The sequence below is a fragment of the Papio anubis genome, chromosome 13 (genome assembly GCF_008728515.1).
Source record: "Papio anubis isolate 15944 chromosome 13, Panubis1.0, whole genome shotgun sequence".
Taxonomy (NCBI): domain Eukaryota; kingdom Metazoa; phylum Chordata; class Mammalia; order Primates; family Cercopithecidae; genus Papio; species Papio anubis.
In genome coordinates, this window is record NC_044988.1 from 3,262,775 (window position 1) to 3,276,407 (window position 13,633).

The following is a 13,633-nucleotide window of genomic DNA, read 5'->3' on the forward strand; positions in this document are numbered from 1 at the left end:
TCAAAAAAAGAAAGCATGCCACATCCATTTGGCTCGTTTTCATAGGTAATATCAAACTGCTAAATATCACCTTCATTCAGCCACTGACAAATGTGTGCGATGAGGTGCAGCCCACAGAGCCTTTAATCAGTGTGACCATTACAATTTCTCATGGCCTTTAATTTTGCTTCTGTTCATTTATCAACATTGGATGTTATAACATCAGGTAGCATGACGTGTGACATTTGTCTGTCATTCAGTCATTCCGTTATTTATTGAATGCCTATTACAGCACCCAGTTTGAGATGGGAGTGGGAGAGTCATGGTGAACAATACGAGTAAAACGCCTGCCCTCATGAGGATTACGTTCCTATTGTCATGAAGTTGTCATCTACTTCTAGACAACAAACAAGAAAAAACAAATGATCAAAATGCACTCAAAGAACAATAATAAACACTTGAGATTAAAGCACTTTAAGAAAGTTAAAAAAAACAAAAAAGTCATGGGGCAGTGGCTAATTTAGTTTAACTGGTCAGGGAGGCCTCTTCACAGAGTTCACATTTTGCAGAAAACTAAAGAAGATCCGGCCTTGAGAAGATGTGGAAAAGGGAACAGCAAATGCAAAAGCCTGATAGAGGAAGAGCTTTGGATGGTGATATTTCAGCAAGAACATCCTCAAGGCTGGAGCAGGGTGAACAGGAGGGAAACCAGTAGCATGTGGAATAGGATCAAATGAGCATTCAACTCTATTTTTCCAGGGGTTGGAGAATCAGATAAGGCCCCCCATGTATGCTGTAAATAACCAAGACTCACCTTCTATATTAAAAGAGAGAGATGTGTCTTTCCGTTTGAATGTTAAAAACCGTTTAAAACTCTTTACAAAATTACCAAAGATAAATAATATCACATATACCAAATTTATCCATCTAGTCTCACAATATGAAGATTAATAATTTTTAAAATTATTTTTATTTCATGATTTTGCATAAAAGTTGTGAGTGAAATAGATACCGTGATTAGAGAAAAGATAAGGAGAAAATGTGTATGTTTGTGTGTGTGTCTATTTGGCAGGGGGTGGTGACATGTCATAATATATAGTTGGTATGCATCCTATCTAGTTTCTAATTAAAACCAAAATTGGCCGGGCGCGGTGGCTCACTCCTGTAATCCCAGCACTTTGGGAGGCCGAAGCAGGCATATCACAAGGTCAGGACTTCAAGACCAGCCTGGCCAATATGGTGAAACCACGTCTCTACTAAAAATACAAAAATTAGCCGGGCGTGGTGACAGGTGCCTGTAGTCCCAGCTACTTGGGAGGCTGAGGCAGGAGAATCACTTGAACCCGGGAGGCGGAGGTTGCAGTGAGCCAAAATCACGCCACTGCACTTTAGCTTGGGAGACAGAGCGAGACTCTGTCTCAAAAAAAAAAAAAAAAAAAAAATTATAATATAATATGACTCACCACAGCAACCCATTTACATATTTTGTTATATGGCAACAAGGAATTAATACTAATAATAAACCCCCAAAGACATGAATCACAGGATGTAAAGTCACTCCCTAAATTTCTACATCTTTAAGTTTCATGGGTCCACTCCTTGTCTATGGTGATCTCTGTTGTAGAATTTGTCCCATCCCACTTCCTTGGGCTGCTTCCCTCAGCAAACTCACACATCCACTCTCTCCAATAAAATCAGAATAATGATGAAGTGGTACCACTTTCTTGCTTCATTGGCAAATAACTATGGAAGCTAAGTGTCTTGTTAAGAACAATATTAGCAGACCATTATAAGCCCTAGACTTGCTATCTCTTAAACATTGATGAAAGATAAGATGTAAAAATAGCAGTTGCTGACTTGCATTAATAAAGTGTTAAGAAGGGCGAGAGCCAAGGATTGCCACAGGGAAGAAATTAAGTAACCCGCTTACTGCTTTTCCTTGGGCAACTATAGATAAAATGTTTGGCTTGGGTAAAGAACTGTTAAAACCTTAAAATAAAATTTAATGACCCAGTTTTAAAAAAACTTAATCCAAATATTAATCAGGTTTTTAAACACAGAGTATAATTCCTTCAGTATGGAAGCTGTGCCATAGAGTTCACTCTATGTAACGTTTTTGTATTTTAAAAAATACTGGGCCGGGCACAGTGGCTCACGCCTGTCATCCCAGCACTTTGGGAGGCCGGGGCGGGCGGATCACGAGGTCAGGAGATCGAGACCATCCTGACTAACACAGGTGAAACCCTGTCTCTTCTAAAAATACGAAAAAAAATTAGCCGGGCACCGTGGCGGGCGCCTGTAGTCCCAGCTATCAGGAGGCTGAGACAGGAGAATGGTGTGAACCCGGGCGGCGGAAACTGCAGTGAGCCGAGATCGCACCACTGCACTCCAGCCTGGGTGGCAGAGAGAGATTCTGTCTCAAAAAAAAAAAAAAAAAAACTGTTTGTACTTTAGAAAAATACATAGCTGTGTTGAGATATAGTTAATATAATGTACATTTTATCCATCTAAAAGTAAAATTCAGTGATGCTTAATCTATTCACTGACGTGTATAACCATCACCGCAGTCAGTTTTAGGACCCGTTCTTCATCCCTATAAATGTTTGCTAGGGCTGCCATAACAAAGCACCACAGACTGGGTGACCTAAACAACAGAAATGTATTATTTTCTCATGATTCCGGGGGCTGTAAGTCCAAGATCCAGCTGTGGACAGGACTGGTTTCTCCTGAGGCCTCTCTCCTTGGCTTGTAGGCATCTGTCTCCTTGTGTCCTCACATGGTCTTCCCTCTGTGTGTCTGTGTCCTCATCTTTTCTTATAAGGACACCCGTCAGATTGGATTAGGGGCCATGTATGACCTCATTTAACCTTAACTCTTTATAGGCTTTACCTCCAAATACAGTCACATTCTGAGGCACTGGGGATTAGGATTTCAACATATGAATTTTGGGGGTACACAACTGAGCCATAACAATCCCCCAAGTCCCATACATATTACCATCATTTCTATCCCTTCCAACCTGCTCTGTTCCTTGGTAATCATCTGTCTACTTTCTGTGTCTATAGATTTGCATTTTCTGGACATTTTATATAAATTGAATGGCAGAATATGTGGTCTTTTGTGTTTTGGCTACTTATACCTAGCATAGTGTTTCATGTTTTATCCATGTTGTAATATTTCTTTATATTGCTGAGTAATATTCCTTAATAAAGATATGCCATGTTCATCAGTTAATGAATATTTGAGTTGTTTTCACTTTTTGGTTATTATTAAATAATGTTGCCATGAACACTCATACGTCACTTTTTGTGTGAACGTGTATTTTTATTTCTCTTGGATATATATACTGGGGCGGAGGGGTTGGTTAAGTACTGGGTTGTATTCTAACACTATGGTTTTTTTTTTTTTGAGACGGAGTCTCGCCCTGTCACCCAGGTTGAAGTGCAGTGGCCCAATCTCAGCTCACTGCAAGCTCCGCCTCCTGGTTTCACACCATTCTCCTGCCTCAGCCTCCCGAGTAGCTGGGACTACAGGTGCCCCCCACCACACCTGGCTAATTTTTTGTATTTTTAGTACAGGCGGGGTTTCACTGTCTAACAGTATGTTTAACATCTTGAGAAACTGCCAAAATGTGTCCCAAAGTAGCTGCACCATTTTGTGTTCTACAAGCAATGTATGAAGGGTCTAACTTCTCCACATTCTTGTCAACACTTGTCATTATTTGTCTTTTTGATTATAGCTATAATAGTGAGTGTAGAACAGTGTCACTGGCGTTTTTTGTTGTGTTTTTTTTCAGTCAGAGTCTCGCTCTGTCACCCACGCTGGAGTGCAGTGGCTCAATCTCAGCTTACTACAACCTCTGCCTCCTGGATTCAAGTGATTCTCCTGTCTCAGCCTCCCAAGTACCTGGGATTACAGGCACCCACCACCACACTTAGCTAATTTTTGTGTTTTTAGTAGAGACAGTGTTTTGCCATGTTGGCCAGGCTTGTCTCGAACTCCTGACCTCAAGTGATCTCCCCACCTCAGCCTCCCAAAGTGCTGGGATTATAGGTGTGAGCCATCACGCCCAGCCTCATTTGTGGTTTTGATTTACATTGTTCTAATGACAAATAATGTTGATCATCTTCCTGTGAGCACACAGGCTAGTCTTTGGAAATATGTTTAGTCAGATCCATTGCCCATTTTTAAATTGGATTATTTGTCTTTTTATTATTGAATGGTAAGAGTTCTTTATACATTCTGGATATAATCCCTTATCAGATATATGATTTGCAAATATTTTCTCTCATTCTGTGCGTGGTCTTTTCAGTTTCTTGGTAGCATCTCTGGAACTACAAAAATTCTGGCCAGGCACAGTGGCTCAGGCCTATAATCCTAGCATTTAGGGAGGCTGAGGCGGGCAGATCACCTGATGTCAGGGGTTCGAGACAAGCCTGGCCAACATGGCCAAACCCCATCTCTACTAAAAATACAAAAATTAGCCAGGCATGGTGGCATATACCTGTTATCCCAGCTACTGGGTAGTTTGAGGCATGAGAATTGCTTGAACCCGTAGGCAGAGATTGCAGTGAGCCAAGATCACACCACTGCACTCCAGCCTGGGTGACAGTAAGACTCCATCTCAAAAATTTTTTTTTTTTTTTACTTTTTAAAAAAAAAAAATTAATTAATAATGATTGCGTATATTTATGGGATACAATATTATATATTCATATATGTATACGTTATAGGAAGTCCAACTTATCTATTTTCTTCTTTTGTTGCGTGTGCTTTTGGTGTCATATCTAAGAAAGCTTTGCCTAAACTCAAAAAGATTTTTTCCCCATGCTCTCTTCTAAGTGTTTTATAATTTTATCTATTAAATTTTAGTCTATGATATATTTTTGAGGTAACTTTTTGTATAAAATATGAGCAAAGGGTCCAGCTTCAGTTGTTAGCATGTGATATCCAGTTTTCCCAGCACCTTTTGTTGAAAAGACTATTATTTCCATTGAACAGCCTTGGCATTCCTGTTGAAAATCAACTGACTATTAATGTAAACATTGGTTTCTGGACTCTTAGCTGTATCCCATTGATCTATATGTCCTTATGCCAGTACAAGTCTGCAATTATTACTATAGCTTTGTAGTAAATTTTGAAGTAGAGAAGTGTGCATACTCCAAATTTGTTCTTCACTTTTGAGATTACTTTGACTATCATGAGTCCCTTGCATTTCCACATGAATTTTTGGATCGGTTTGTCAATTTCCACAGAAAAGGCTGTTGGGATTTCTATAGAGATGTCGTGACTGTAGATCAATTTGGGAAACTATCTTAATAATGTCTCCCAATCTATGAACATTGGTGTCTTGTCATTTATTTACTCCTTTTTTTTTTTTTTAACTTTCTCTCAAGTATGTTTCGTAGTTTTAGGGTATAACTTTTGCTCTTTTTGAATAACTAATTTCTAAGCATTTTATTTTTTGATGCTATTATTAATGGAATTGTCTTAATTTGAAGTGTTCATTGCTAGAGTACAGAAATGCAGTTTTTGTATATTGATCTTGTACCTTGCCGTCAGGCTAAACTTGTTTATTAGTTCTAATAATTTTTTTAGTGGCATTGTTGCGATTTTCTATATACAAGGTAATGTCATCTGCAAGTAGAGATAATTTTACCTCTTCTTTTCCAATCTGAATGCCTTTGCTTTATTCTTCTTGTTTAATTATCTTGGCTAGAACCTCCAGTACAATGGTAAATAATAGAGGTAAGCGTAGTGCAGTGAGTGCTTAAAGTTTTATGTTGCCTTAACATCTATTTTTAAATATGAGTTGAACTTTCTCAAACCAGAAGCAGGGTTCAGTCATCCTTGTACCTTGTACCCTATAGTACAGTTTCCTGTACTATACCCCCACCAAATGGCTCCAGCTAGTGATCAGAAATAAAAACTTGGAGGCACCTCTGTCTCCTAGCAATCTGGGCTCCCAGCTGTCCTGCTGCTTCCTCTAAACAGACCATTTAGACACTTTTCAGTCACAATGTGACTTCCTAGTACTAGTGCCTGCTTGCTTTAAACCCATCAATTTGAAGTTCCCTGTTTATATAATGCCCTGGACCCAATAAAGGCATTGACCTCTGTGTGTGTGTGTGTGTATGTGTGTGTGTGTGTGTGTGTGTGTTCTCCAGGCATGCTGTGTGCCCCCAGGGAACTTTCACACTGTGATCATGTCATTGAAGCCACATCTGCAATTTGACCCATGCAGGTGGGTCTCCTGCTGCTGTGCTTCCGTCTGGGTCTCTGGTGGCTGCAGAAAACAATGGCTACCAGCTGAGCGGATAAAGAAACTCAGAGAGTTCATTCTAAACAAATGAAAAACCTCTTCTTCCTGATCTAAGGCAAAAAGCATTTAATCTTTCATATTTAGTTCTCCACAAGTGTGGCATGTCATCATTGCCACTCACTGACCCACACACTCATGGTTCATAGCCTGAGAAATAGTTTGCAAAGGCATATTCACCTTCATTGAAACCTTAGAAAACATTTATAAAGCCAGTTCAAAAATCAACCTTAAAATATGCCATAAAAAGGCATAGAGAGGTAAGAAGATACTCATGACATCAGTCATTGTCTCAAACATGAATAATTTTAGAGAAAGTGGATTGAGTCCTTCTTTCCCTGGGTCTCTTGCTTTTTTCTATTCTCTTCTGTGAGCAATAATCCTTTTATCTGGCTTCTTTGTTATTTCAAAGGAGAAAGTACAATACCAGCATGCATTCAGCTATACTGTCAATTCCAGAAAAAAAGAGCAGAGTTAAATAGAAATGGACCTTAGTCATATTTAACCATTGCTCTCCTTGACAATCCAAAGCTTAATAAAGAAAGCACATCTCTTTCCATTTAGAAATTCATAGATTCATACTCATACTGTTAACCCACTAACATAAAAAAGTAGATGGAAATAATATACATGGAGCTAAAGTCAATATTAAATAGTCCCAGACATATGGTTTGTGACTAATTATTAAGCACAGTGTATGAATTCTTCTGGTGGGTTATACAATTTTAATTGGTTGATTAAAGGACCATTCTATTCTTCAAAGGAGATAATCATGCTAAATTTTAAGAACAATTACAATGGAGGTATTCATGTATTTATGTCTGTAAAAAAACTGTAATATAAAATGTTTATGCAAATGAAGCCAGTGAGAGAAGGGAGTGTAAGCATTTAATAAAATATTTGGAGTAGTTTCATCCCATGACCACACATGTTCTGCTTTACCATCTGCAATCTCACTAGCTGTCCATGACGATGCTGTGCTGAATGTAGACCTGCAATTTAGACCTGAGCACTCACATATATGAAATACACATTGCTAGAGGAGCAAATAAACAAAGAAGAAAAACATTTTCTGATTTGTGGCTTCACTTTTGAACAAAACCAAACATATTCTGTATGCTCAAAGGAAAAAAAAACTCATTCTTATGAGACCAAAGGATTTCATTCTTACTAGACCAAAGGAATTGACAACAGAAGGTAAAATACAATGCAACCAGCCTGTGAAATCTTTCTGCTTGGGTCAACTGGACCATGGACAATTTCAAAACTAACCAATGTGGAAACAGCACATTAATGAATGATAAAGAAACATGAAGAGAAGATACATTACTTTGGCTACCAGAGGTACAAATGCAAAATGATTATCCACTTTGGACTAGTAGAACTGATGATGGATTTAAAATCAGCTGCACATTGAGGGATTTTTGTTCAAGTGTAACATAAATTGTGTTACAATATGAGGATAAAATATGTTATTTTGGGCTATGTTTTAGTGTGTAATCACTAACAACATTAATGAATGTTAAATTATATTATAATAATTTACTTGAAAGTTGTTTAATCTATTTTCAAATAGCTCTGTCACCTGCTGAACGGCTTTCATATGTTTCAACTAATAGTTAATTTCTAAAGAGTATCCTAGACTTTACTCTGAGGATTTATTATATTAACTCTTTCAAAGAGCCCTTATATTGTAAAGAGAATGTTATCTAGAAAACAAACCTCCTGGGCGTCACACATTGCTAGTTATGATATTGCTTAAGGTAAAATGGGAAAATTACAGCCCGAGGCTACTTCCCAGTTACCTCTGCTTAGGGACAATAACTGAACGGCCCCACAGAAAACATGTTAGGGTAGAAGGGGCCTGTTTTCCAGGAGCTCCTGCTTCTTGATGTTAAGCACCCTCCCAACCAAATGAAAGCAAAGGCTTCTTAGTAGAAAGGCAAATTCAGCAAACTTCTTTCCTTGTTTATCTGAGATAAAAATTACGTGAGTCTTTGTATTTTTGTGTATGTATGTTCTCAAGTTTTGCCCTTGCTTATTTTCTGTTCTTTGTTAATGAATCAGTAGTTTCATTCTCGAGTTGTTTTGCATTATTTCACCTGGAAGAAGACAAATTTAAAAAGCCCTAGTAAGTAAGCATGAAAAAGGGTCTTAAATAAGTATCAGGAATCAAACATACTGAGTCCTCTGGTGAGTATTCAACCCCTGGGGACAGAGAAGTAATCCTTTCCACTGCCTCTATTTTATTTCTCTTGAAGAAAATAAAAATCTAACAAAAGTGCTTACCCATACAAAATTATCAAATATTGAAAGAATGATTTTTTTCCCACATCAAACAACATTTTGTTAAATGGTAGTTTCCACATAGGTATAAAATATTGAGTAGCATTAGAGATTAACCCTGTGAGGTGGGGGAGATAAAGAAAGGTTTAGTGGTCGTACAATTAGCTGAGTAGTCAAGAGAAATAGAAAACAAAAATCTTCTATTTTGCCTTCTTTTGATCATGAATCCACTGCTATGTTTTATTTTTATTAAACAATTCTTTCCCATGCTAGAAGAGTGAAAGAGTTGAGCCATCCTAAGGAACTTAAGGTGTGACAATTTACAAAGAAGAATAGCTGTAACATTTCTCATTTACTCTGAGTATAAACATGAAAAATATTTTTAAAAAATACAGTGAAATAAATTTATTCCACAGAGAAGTCATGGAGCTCTGTTATACATCATATTGTATACTAACAGCTTTGGGTGTGTGGTCTTCAGGTGATGGCACATAGATGGAGTACAGATTTGCAGGGAAATGACACAAATTGAATTAGGCTTCAGTTTACCAGCTACTGATTCCTATTAACAGGGCATTTTGATGTGAGTCTCCCCTAAGCATGTGAGTTAGAAAATAGCTCTAAAGACCATCCTTGATGGATCATTACTTTGAGATGCAAACTCCAGACTGCATTATTAAAACATCTTGGAATCAATTCTGTGCATTTCCAAACAAACCCTGGCATGGATCTGACCACATCATTAATACAGTTTACCTCTCTGGATCCTAGACCCTAACTCCCTAGGCCAAAGCCAGTAGTTATGACATCACTTCATTTCTACAAATTAACAGTTTTCTTACCTTAATTCATGGAGAGTTGAAAGACATCAGCATCCTGACCCATATTGTTTTTCCCTCCTCAAATTCTTCTTGAGATTCCCCTAATGTCTAAGAGTGTAGGCATGCGCATTACAGTGTTTGAGAGTCTTCACTCTACTTATCGGCTGAAAATTTGTTGTCAGCTTCAGTCAGCTGAAAATAAGAAAAAAAAATAATGGCCACATTATTTTAAAAAATGTACTGCCATTCACTAATACAAACACTTATGTACAACATTTTATTAATATCTTCTCAATAATCAGATGAGGAAGATATCTGCATTATCCTAATTGCACAGACAGGGATCATGAAGACTAGAGAGGAAAGACTGCTTATCTAATGTCTTTAACTGGGATTCTTATAAGCAGAGCTCATGTTTTCTTCCTCCTTTGTGTTTCCATTAGCCCCTAAAGCAGAGTCAACTCTTTGGCAGTGTTCATTAAAAGAGACTGAATAGCAGATATGCCAAGCCGTCTTTGGACTCTTGGCCCTGACTCTTTAAGAAAGTCGTATGTTGTGTTTTGTTGTTGTTGTTGTTGTTGAGACAGAGTCTTGCTCTGTCGCCCAGGCTGGAGTGCAGTGGCGCGATCTCGGCTCACTGCAAGCTCTGCCTCCCGGGTTCACGTCATTCTCCTGCCTCAGCCTCCCGAGTAGCTGGGGCTACAGGCACCCGCCACCACGCCTGGCTAATTTTTTTGTATTTTTAGTAGAGACGGGGTTTCACCGTGTTAGTTAGGATGGTCTCGATCTCCTGACCTCGTGATCCGCCCGCCTAGGCCTCCCAAAGTGCTGGGATTACAGGCGTCAGCCACCGCGCTCGGCCCATATGTTGTGCTTTAAAGAAGACAGAAGCAGAGACAGTATGTTTGCAGCATGCTAGAGGTGCTCTGATCTTCATTTGGAAATATCTACAAAGGTTTAGTCAAGATTAATGTTCAGTGCTTGATGGGCTCTGGTTAACCAGTGGCCTTTAATCTTGGCTGTAGACTGAAATCATCTGGAAGTCTTTAAAATACCAATTTGTTCCATGGATAGAAATTCAAATCTAATTTATCTGGTGTGAGACCTCAGCGCCAGGAGTTTTAAAAGCTTATCTGGTGATTCTAATGTGCAGTCAGAACTACTAGCCTGAACATTTGAATGACTAATTAACTTTTAAGGTCTCTCATAGAAGATGCACTAATTGTTTTATTTAGTAGCAAAAAATATTGTTTTCTATTAGTTGTTATATATTTATTGAGGATATAAAACTGAAGAGGATAGAAACAAATGCATTCAGAATATTAAAAACATAGCTTCTTTTATTGTTTATATGAGTGTAGTAAGTAAATGGTATAATAATGAAAACATTTTACAAAATAATTACACCCAAGAAGAAAATATTTGTAAATATACCTAAACAATTTCTTGTTATCCACTTTTTGTATAATATGGGTTAAACATCCCTAAGCTAAATATCAAAATCCAAAATGCTTCAAAAGACAACACACCTCAAGTGGAAAATTTTACACCTGACCTCTTGTGACAGGTCATAGTCAAAACACAGTCAAAGCTTTGCCTTCATGCACAAAATTACTAGAAAATATTGTATAAAATTATCTTCAGGCTACGTGTATGAAGCAAATGTAAACATAAATGAATTTTATGTTTAGAGTTGGGTCCCATCCTCAGGATACCTCATTATGCATACGCAAATATTCCAATATCCAAAAAAATCCAGAATCTGAAACACTTCTGGTCAGAAAGTCACCAGCTGAGAGGGAGGATAGATAAAGAAGCGTCTAGGGTTTGAAGAGATTCACTATGGAGTGGTCATCTAGGATAGAGAGAGTGAATAGATGAGGGACAGGCTCACTCGAAGCTTGTGATCATGAATTTAAAGTGAAACCAATCTAAATCGCTTTAAGTTTTTCTACAGCCACATTCAGCTGCAGTGAAATTAATTTTGTAACAATTTATCAATTTTAAAAATTAAAAAGCCAATATGTAGCCTTTGCTAATTTACCTGGGACCCTTATGGAAGCCCATATTCTGCCATTTCTCCCAAGTAAATAAACGCTCCAGCCATGTTAAATTACTTTTATCTTTTCAAACAAGCAGTGCTCTCCTTTGCCACTCCAGGATAATTGCCACTCATCCTTTAAAGCACTGCCAATACACACCTTCTTTTCTGAGAAATATTCCTTGACCTCCCTTTCATGACTACTTTAGCACTATCTCTCCTTCTATCGTGGTATAGGTAGCACTGCTTTGTAATTGCTTGGATGACAGGCAGTGTGACTGGTGTATCCCCAGTGCTTAGCACAGAGCCTGCCATATAGTAGCTATTAAATAAATACTGACTACATGGATGGCTGAAGAGAAAAATTAAACTTACAGAATACACTCCATAAATCAGATACTCTATATATACCATCCTCCAAAAATCCCCTAAGGATTTAGATTTCATACATTTTACAAATGAAGAAATGAGATTCAAGTTATTCATGTAATTTTTTGAGGATCGTGTAGCTAGTAAGTGGAAGATTCAGATTCATACCTGTTTAAAACTGGCACTCTTTTTTTTTTTTCCTTGAGAAACGGAGTCTTGCTCCATCTCCTGGGCTCAAGTAATTCTCCTTCCTCAGCCTTCCGAGTAGCTAGGATTACAGGTACCCGCCACCACGCCTGGCTAATTTTTGTATTTTTAGTAGAGATGGGATTTTGCCATGTTGGCCAAGCTGGTCTTGAACTCCTGACCTCAAGTGATCCGCCCACCTAGGCTTTGAGAACAAGAACACTGTATCTGCTGGTCTCAAACTCTTGACCTCAGGTGATCCACCGTCCTCAGCCTCCCAAAATCCTAGGATTTTAGGCGTGAGCCACTGCGCCCGGACAAAAAAACTGATGCTATTTTCTACACATGGATGTGCCTACCGGAGTTCTGGATTATAACCCTACCTGGTCACCATAAAAAATGCATTCCTATTGGACACTGACATGAAAGCCTTATGTTACATTTTGTGATTGAGCAGTTTTCTCTTACAGCTTATTTACAAGGGAAAGAGAAAGGAAACAAGAAATGTTTCAAAAAAAAAACGCTAAAATTTTAGTAATCATTAAAATCAACACAATTAAATATTCTTTTTTTTGGAACGAAATTTCACTCTTGTTGCCCAGGCTGGAGGGCAATGGCACGATCTCCGCTCACTGCAACCTCTGCCTCCCCGGTTCAAGCCATTCTCCTGCCTCAGCCTCCTGAGTAGCTGGGATTACAGGTGCCCGCCACCACGCCCAGCTAATTTTTGTATATTTAGTAGAGACAGGGTTTCACCATGTTGACTAGGCATGATCATCTGACTTTGCATGAGTCACACAAGCTCTGAGTCCAGCTGTTCCCAGCCACTGAGATGCAGATGCTAACAAGCACCTCTATTCAGTTCTTGAACTTCTGACCTCAGGTGATCCGCCCGCCTCAGCCTCTAAAAATGCTGGGATTACAGGCGTGAGCCACGATGCCAGGCAATTAAATACTCTTTTTAAAAGCCTTGAGGGAACCATGTAAAGATCTCAAAATTCTAAGATATTTTCGAATCCTGTCCCCACATTCCAAGGTTAGGAAGATTGGGAGGATATTCATTTACTATTAGTTTTTTATTTTATTGTTATTTATATTAAAAATCTCAAGGTGAAATATTATGTGATTGTCCCAAAAGATTACATTAAAGCATATTCCATAATTAAATATACACTTCAAATTTAGAAGTTAAGGTCTGGAACATAAAAAACATTTTATAAAATTAAGGTTTTGGCCCAGCGCGTTGACTCACGTCTGCAATCCCAGCACTTTAGGAGGCTGAGGCGGGCACATCACGAGGTCAGGAGATTGAGACCATCCTGGCTAACAAGGTTAAACCCCGCCTCTACTAAAAATACAAAAAATTAGCCAGGTGTGGTGGTGGGTACCTGTAGTCCCAGCTAGTGGGGAAGCTGAGGCAGGAGAATGGTGTGAACCCAGGAGGCAGAGCTTGCAGAGAGCTGAGATGGTGCCACTGCACTCCAGCCTGGACAACAGAGTGAGACTCTGTCTCAAAAATAAATAAATAAATAAGTAAATAAATAAATAAATAAAGTAAAATAAAATAAAATACAAATTAAGGTTTCACTGATCCCTGCTGCTTTGTTCCAGCAGCTCTAATCCCAAGAGAAT

The 13,633-nt window shown here is 38.5% G+C and overlaps 1 long non-coding RNA gene across 3 annotated transcripts in view; it reads right to left on the minus strand.

Annotated features, from left to right (window-relative positions):
* The window catches only part of LOC110741483, a 143,465-nt gene that overhangs the window by 49,699 nt on the left and 80,133 nt on the right, over positions 1-13,633 (minus strand). For 2 of the 3 annotated variants that reach the window (XR_002517726.2, XR_002517725.2), the window contains exons 2-3: positions 9,427-9,597; positions 7,815-8,400 (exon numbers count right to left, since the gene is read on the minus strand). This is a non-coding gene — a long non-coding RNA (uncharacterized LOC110741483). Of the gene's footprint in view, positions 1-7,814; positions 8,401-9,426; positions 9,598-13,633 lie in introns of those variants that run through there. The other variant, XR_002517727.2, reaches the window with a different exon arrangement.